Below are 7,157 nucleotides of genomic sequence, written 5' to 3'. Positions count from 1 at the left end.
CTATGAAAGTTTTTTTTATAACTTCGATGCATATCAGACATACTGAAGATTTTATAAAATAATATTCATCCCTTAGTGGCGATGCGGGAGGGAAAAAGAAGATAGAAGGAGAAGCAGTGGCCTGCAACACTGGAAATTCTGTATATCAAAACTGACAGTGATATGATTAAGTGCCAAATTCAGTGTTGTATGTGTTACAAACACTCTGCCCCAGTTGGGTGAATTTATTGTTTGGGACCCCATAAGAGTCATGACCTAAATACAGCAGAGACTAAACTTAATGCACTCTGTGTTTTATCATTAAGTCTCCTTTAAAAGACTAATTTTTGAAGCAGAGGAAGGGCAAAATTTGTGAATTATTGAAATATTTGAATTCATACTCAGACTTTTGATTCAGTCTGCTTATCTCTGAAAGCTAAATATGGTGCATGTTTGGGTTAAATTTAAATTAATTAAGTAATTAATAAAAGGCTGTTAAGCGATATATTTTTTTTTTTAATCATTTTTTTTTTTAATTTTTATTTATTTATTTATGATAGTCATACAGAGAGAGAGAGAGAGGCAGAGACACAGGCAGAGGGAGAAGCAGGCTCCATGCACTGGGAGCCTGATGTGGGATTCGATCCCGGGTCTCCAGGATCGCGCCCTGGGCCAAAGGCGGGCGCCAAACCGCTGCGCCACCCAGGGATCCCTGTTAAGCGATATTTTTAAGTATATTTTTAAATCATTGGGAAAAATCTTGATTCATTTTCTGGAGACAGATATTACTATGCCTATCACTAATTCTCCCTTTCTGACATTGCCTGACTCTGGATAGATTAAATTATGGCTTTACCCTTGGAATGGTCTTAGCATGGGTCTAGTATCCTTCTCAGTTCCTTGATTTATGACTTTTGGCCATATGTGGCTTGCTTGAACTAATGGCATGTAGTGATCACTGACAGTGTTATCTAAGAATCTAAGAACCTCATGTGGTTCTGTGTGGTCTCTTGTGCTTTTGTCACTACTATGAAGAGAGCATGCCCTGGCTGATTTGTTAATCCAAGATGATGAGACACATACACAATAGACCAGAACCTACAGATCTGCAGTTCCACCTATCTGAATCCATTCTGGAGTAGATAAACCCCAGCTGAGTCTTATGTTCACAAAAGAACATAGTCAAATTTAGGTAAGGTGTCAAGCTGAGTCTGTCCGTGGTTGGCCACCCAAGTGTCAGCATCAACAAGCCTCTTGTTCTTGAGTTAGCTGATTTGAAAATGTGTGTTTTTCTTTGGGTAATACAGCTACTTTTTTTTTTTTCATGGATATTCTCATGTGTTTCTTCTGCCCCTTTTCTGGATTTGGTAACTAAAATTAAATAACTGATTAAATTATGAAGTATTCCACATGAATTTCTGTAGTGTAAGGAAATCACAGTGTGTATCCCACGAACGGTAGACTAATAGATCACATGAATATTTAGGTTCAGTTTATGCAAGGTATTCACAAGAGTAATGCTTTGGGGTTTTTTTGTTTTGTTTTGTTTTAAATATTTTATTTATTTATTCATGAAAGACACACACGGATAGAGAAGCAGAGACATAGGCATAGGAAGAAGCAGGCTTCCCACAAAGAGCTTGATGCGGGTAATGATCCTGGAACTCTGGGATCATGACCTGAGCCAAAGGCAGACACTCAACTGCTGAGCCACCCAGGCACCCTGCTTTGGGAATCTTAATGTGTGTTTTTTTAGAGTTACCTACCTTTTTTTTTTTTTTAGTCCAGTCATTGAGAATATTTTTTTTTCATTTTTCTTTGTTGCAGGTATAAATAATTAGCGATAGCTCAAAAGCATGCTCTATGAAGTTACCTAAATCTAAACCATTAAGTTTTATTCTCCCTTAAAATCCATTTAAAACACTTTAGTAACTTCCTTTTTCCTGGACATAACTCTGTCTGGAAAAATTCTCCTACATGCTGCTCAATGCTCTCAAAACATTTATAACTTGTCAACAATTGCACTTATTTTTGCCTACTCATGTTTCATCCTCTTGAAAGTAAAGATTTCACTGAGTCACCTTCAGAGTGATACAAAAGTGAATTCACACTGACATTCCCATAAAGTTTCTCCTGATCTTTACTGTGCCATGGCAAACATTTATGAGACGATTGACTGGAGTTACTAGTTCAATGTGTATTCAAAGTTTAAATACCTCACAAAGAATAAGATCTGTATTCTCTTACCAGTATAGCAGTTGTGCCTGGGAACCCAGTAGTAGCCTGACTGAGACAGACTCTGTATCATAACGGCAAAACAAACAAACAAACCAACAAAAAACACACAAGTCAGCAAATGGCATAAACTGAGATAATGTTGCATATGCTTTTTGAACACCTGGTAAGCCAAGATAGCAAAAGCAAGCATGGATATAAAATCAGTGTGAAACTGGTTTCACCAACCCAGACAATGTCATCATGCTATAGAAAAAGAAAGATTACTTGCTGTTCTACTGTGTACAACCATTGCTGCTATAGATTAGAAAGACTAGATTTAGACAAGTTGTTGAAGGCATAGACTTAAAATAATCAAGTTTTAATAGCATTTCTATTTTAGAAGGAATTCATAAAAGATATAATTAAGAACATCACTTTTGAGTAACAAGCCTTCAGGAATCCCTTCAAAAATTTCATTTTCTAAAAGTTTTTATTTTAATTCCAGTTAGTTAACATAACATGTTTTATTAATTTCACATGTACAATATAGTTATTCAACAATCCCATACATCACCCAGTGCTCATTACAAGTATACTCCTTAATTCCCATCCCTTATTACCCCATCCCTCCACCAATCCCCCCTCCAATAACCATCCATTTGTTGTCTTAAGAGTCTGTTTCTTGGTTTGTCTCTCCCTCTCTCCATTTTTCCCCCTTTGTTCATTTGTTATGTTTTATAAATTCCACATATGAGTGAAATCCTGTCTTTCTCTGACTTATTTCATTTAGCATTATACTCCCTAGCTCCATCCATGTTGTTGCAAATGGCAGGATTGCATTCTTCTTTTATGGCTGAGTAACAGTCCATTGTGTATATATGTCACATCTTCTTTATCCATTCACCAATCAATGGTACAAAATCCATTTTTTGGCAGAAATTAAATAGAAGAGAGTATAATAAAGGATGTGTGCAATATAACAAAACTCTGTGTGTGTGTGTGTGTGCGTGCATGCACAACAATATATCATTCCAGCCAAATTCTTGCCATCTACATAAAGGATGTGAAAAAACTAAAGTTATTATGCATGGTAGGATCTACATTATAAATTCTGGAGACAAAATTCCATTTATTGGGTTGGAATATGTTGTTCAGATATATCTACCTAGTATCTTCCAAGGGACTGGTGGTATACTGATTATACCAGCTGAGTCATACTTCTTGTGGCAATTAGAGATGACCTAGCATGATACTTATCACATACAATTTTCAATCTTTATTATTTTTAAGACTTGATACCAAGGGGAATACTGTGGGAGCATAAGAGGTGACATGAATTCCGTTTGGAGGCATCTTTGAGCTCATCCAGTAGATGTCATGAGGAAAGCTTACCTTCTCAAGTTGTAAAAGTTTATGGACAAGAAATTATCACTGAAATTAAATGGTGGCAGCCACGTCCAAGGAATATTGCGGGGGTTCGATCCCTTTATGAATCTTGTGATGTATGTGTGGAGGTGGCAATGAGTGTGCAACAGAACACTATCGGAATGGTGGTAATACAAGGAATAGTATTATCATGTTAGAAGCCTTGAAACAAGTGTAAACAATGGAGGTGTTCACTGGAAGAACTGCCTCCACCTAACCCCTCTTCATACAATATATTTTGATACAATATAGAAATCAGTTCATGTCCATTTTCATATTGAGCTGTTTTGTTAAATAATTTTTTGTAATAGTAAAAATAAAAAAAAAAAGACTTGACACCAAGAAGTGGAGCTTATAAGTGTAGAGGCAGCTTAAACTATACATTAACTATTCTAAGGGGGAAAGCTGTGGATATTTTATAATGTAGAATACAAAGAAGAATATAAAGGTTTTTGAAGATTATGATAAATTTAAAAATTTTTTAAAGTAAAAACACATCCAAACTGACGTAACTTGTTCCTGTTAAACCCATTGATTGGTCCACAAGAGTTCTACAGAAAACTGGAATTTCAAGGATGTATAGAGGTTTAGAGTATGTGTTCAGGAAAGACATGGGCTTAGGTTATTGGCTCCTAAACCCAATTTTATCAGGAGAATTTCAGCACATGCTCATGTAATAAATGGATTTGCCAACTACCTCATACAAAGAATTGGCTGGCCTAATGCAATGGCCTATTGAAGATTTAACTGTGACGTTAGTTGGGAGACAATTATGTTGAAAGGATGAGAATCTTGCTTAGGATGCATTTTATGCTTTGAATCAGAGACCATTATATGATATTTTCAATCCCATAGTCAGAATACAAGAACCAGAAAACCAACGGGTGGCCATGGGAATGGCTTCTCTCACTATTATCTTTATAAATTATTGAAGGAACTTTTGCTTTTTATCTGGCAACTTTGAGCTCCACTTGTAAAATGGACTTAGTCCTCAAGAAAGGTATGCTTCCTCATAGGTAGGCAACCCTGGTACTATTGAATTGGAAAACAAGCTTGCTACCAATTCTGGGATCTATATTCACTGAACTAACAGACAAAAAGTTTACTCTAATGGCTGACTGATTAATATTGATTATCAATAGATAACTTATGTTTCCACACAGTAAGAACACATTTAAGAGAACAGACTCAATACTTGTCTGCACAATGTAAAGATAATTAAATAAAACTAGAGTGGTCAAAGAAGTGAAAACTATTAAGGACCCAAATCTTTCAGAAATTAAGAGTTTGAATCATCATACCTGATTAAAGGGCACCAACTCTGTTCTGGCTGAAACACATAAAATATGAAATCAGCAGCAGAATAATAGATTTGCAGATATCAAATGTAGCATCGTGATCAATTGCAGAAATGAGGACTGTGGTAGATTTGTATATAGATATAGATATATTTGCTTATTGTGTGTATATATTTATTTCTATACACATTATCTATTTTCATCTCTCCCTTCCCTCTGATTTTATATACAAGTTACTGGAGGTTAACCTTGATTTTTTTCTTTACATAACAAACATTTAGTAAAATTGTGAAATGGTAATATGGTGAATGAATTTTACTATTAACTAATATAGTGGTGGTATACAATGACAGTTGGACTTTGCACCTTCATTTTGGGGGCAGATGAGAATTTCGTCCCTTATACAAAGAATAATTATATTTTGTTAAGTGAAAATATGAATTGTTTTTATTGTTTGATGGAAATTCAAACATTTGTATAAAGATGTGTATGGAATGTGAATTGCTGTCTCTGTAGAATGTGACAAAATTGTGACTATGAGCTGCAGATCAAACTTTTCTTCCCTTGTGTTCTTATACTAGACCTAGATATTGCTCCTGGCCACATCATATTGATATTAACCTTTGTCTAGAAACAGATTGCAACACTAGGCCCACATGAAGGGGTTGAACTATTTTGTCTTGAAAAGTGATAGATTGGAATGTGGAATGTAGAATGTTGTAGTGTTAACCTCAGAGGCTGCCGTGACCCAGACGAAGTCCAAACACTGCAGTGGGTTTCTCTGCCATCCAGCGGGCTTCCGTTGTAGACCAACTACAGCTCATACATTTGGCAAGTTTCTCCATCACCTGAGGGGTTGACCCATGTGCTTCAGGAAGTTTGGTTGTCACAATTTGAGTGTCCCTTTCCCCTACTTTCTCCAAATAGGGCTTAATCCCAGACTATGAGTCTGCACCCTATCGTAAGTTTTTAAGTTTCTAAGAAAGGTCTTATTTCCTTTTCCTCATCCCTAGAGGTGGGAAGGACTTTATGCATTTGTTATTACTGTACTCCTACATCTTCTACTTCTGTACATCCTATTTAGTAATCACCCCTTACTAGTTAACAGTTCTTAATATTTTTATTATTTACTAGTTAAGAGTTCTCAATATTAAATTCTCCATGTTCATATTATTGATATGGTTTCTGATTTGACCCAGACTATACATAATTTTTGTTATACTTCTATATATAAACTATATATATATATATATATATATATATATATATATATATATATGCTTTTCTTCATTCTATTTCTATTATCCCATTCCATTGTCCTTGAGATGAAATTTAAAACTTGAGGACTAATAATATTTATTGAATGGGTTCTTAAATTTTTAAGGCAAGAGAAATTATGTAAATAAATAAATAAAAATAAAAATAAAAAAAAAAAAGGGATCCCTGGGTGGTGCAGCGGTTTGGCGCCTGCCTTTGGCCCAGGGCACGATCCTGGAGACCCGGGATCGAATCCCACGTCGGGCTCTCGGTGCATGGAGCCTGCTTCTCCCTCTGCCTGTGTCTCTGCCTCTCTCTCTCTCCCTCTGTGTGACTATCATAAATAAATAAATAAAAATTAAAAAAAAAGAGAAATTATGGCATTTTTTTATTTCTCTAAGAAAAAAATAGTATTTTTTAAAATGTTAGCTATATTCATTTTCTTATGCTAAGCAAAACTTTACCTACTAAGATCTTTGAGTCAGTGTCAAAGTCCGGATTTGAAGTACTAGCATGCTCTTCATATCTAACCACCATCTCTTCAACTCCAGATGATTTTCATCAGGTATCTTGCATACAGATAAGACATATAAATGAATGACCATCAGAGTATAAAACTATTCATATGCTTTTATAAAATAAAATTTAACTCAGTGAGATAAACTGTTTATGAGTAATCTAAGGAAAAAATAAATAGTAAGCTATAAATACAATTTAGAATATGAGGTAAAGGAGGAGGACATTACCTGGCAATATGAGTCTTATTATTGACTCCATGTTCAGCCATGGAAGAGTTCCAAATAACAACCCTAACCCATAAATGTAGGTGGAATCTAAAGCCAGAAGGACAAAACTGTCATTGAGTAATAACCAGATATTTCACATTCATGGTCTGGATATAAAATTTAGTTTTGGTTCATGCTTCTATTCTCTATTTATTGCCACAATCAGCCAAAATGTTTAGTCTATCTAAAAATGTCA

The 7,157-nt window shown here is 35.2% G+C and overlaps 1 pseudogene; it reads left to right on the top strand.

Annotated features, from left to right (window-relative positions):
- The first annotated feature begins 3,573 nt into the window (after nt 1-3,573).
- On the top strand, nt 3,574-3,799 carry LOC121491618 (annotated as a pseudogene).
- Nucleotides 3,800-7,157: the final 3,358 nt, after the last annotated feature.

The sequence above is a fragment of the Vulpes lagopus genome, chromosome 1 (genome assembly GCF_018345385.1).
Source record: "Vulpes lagopus strain Blue_001 chromosome 1, ASM1834538v1, whole genome shotgun sequence".
Lineage (NCBI taxonomy): Eukaryota > Metazoa > Chordata > Mammalia > Carnivora > Canidae > Vulpes > Vulpes lagopus.
Note: the sequence above shows the minus strand (reverse complement) of the source record. Positions and strands in the feature narration are given on the sequence as shown.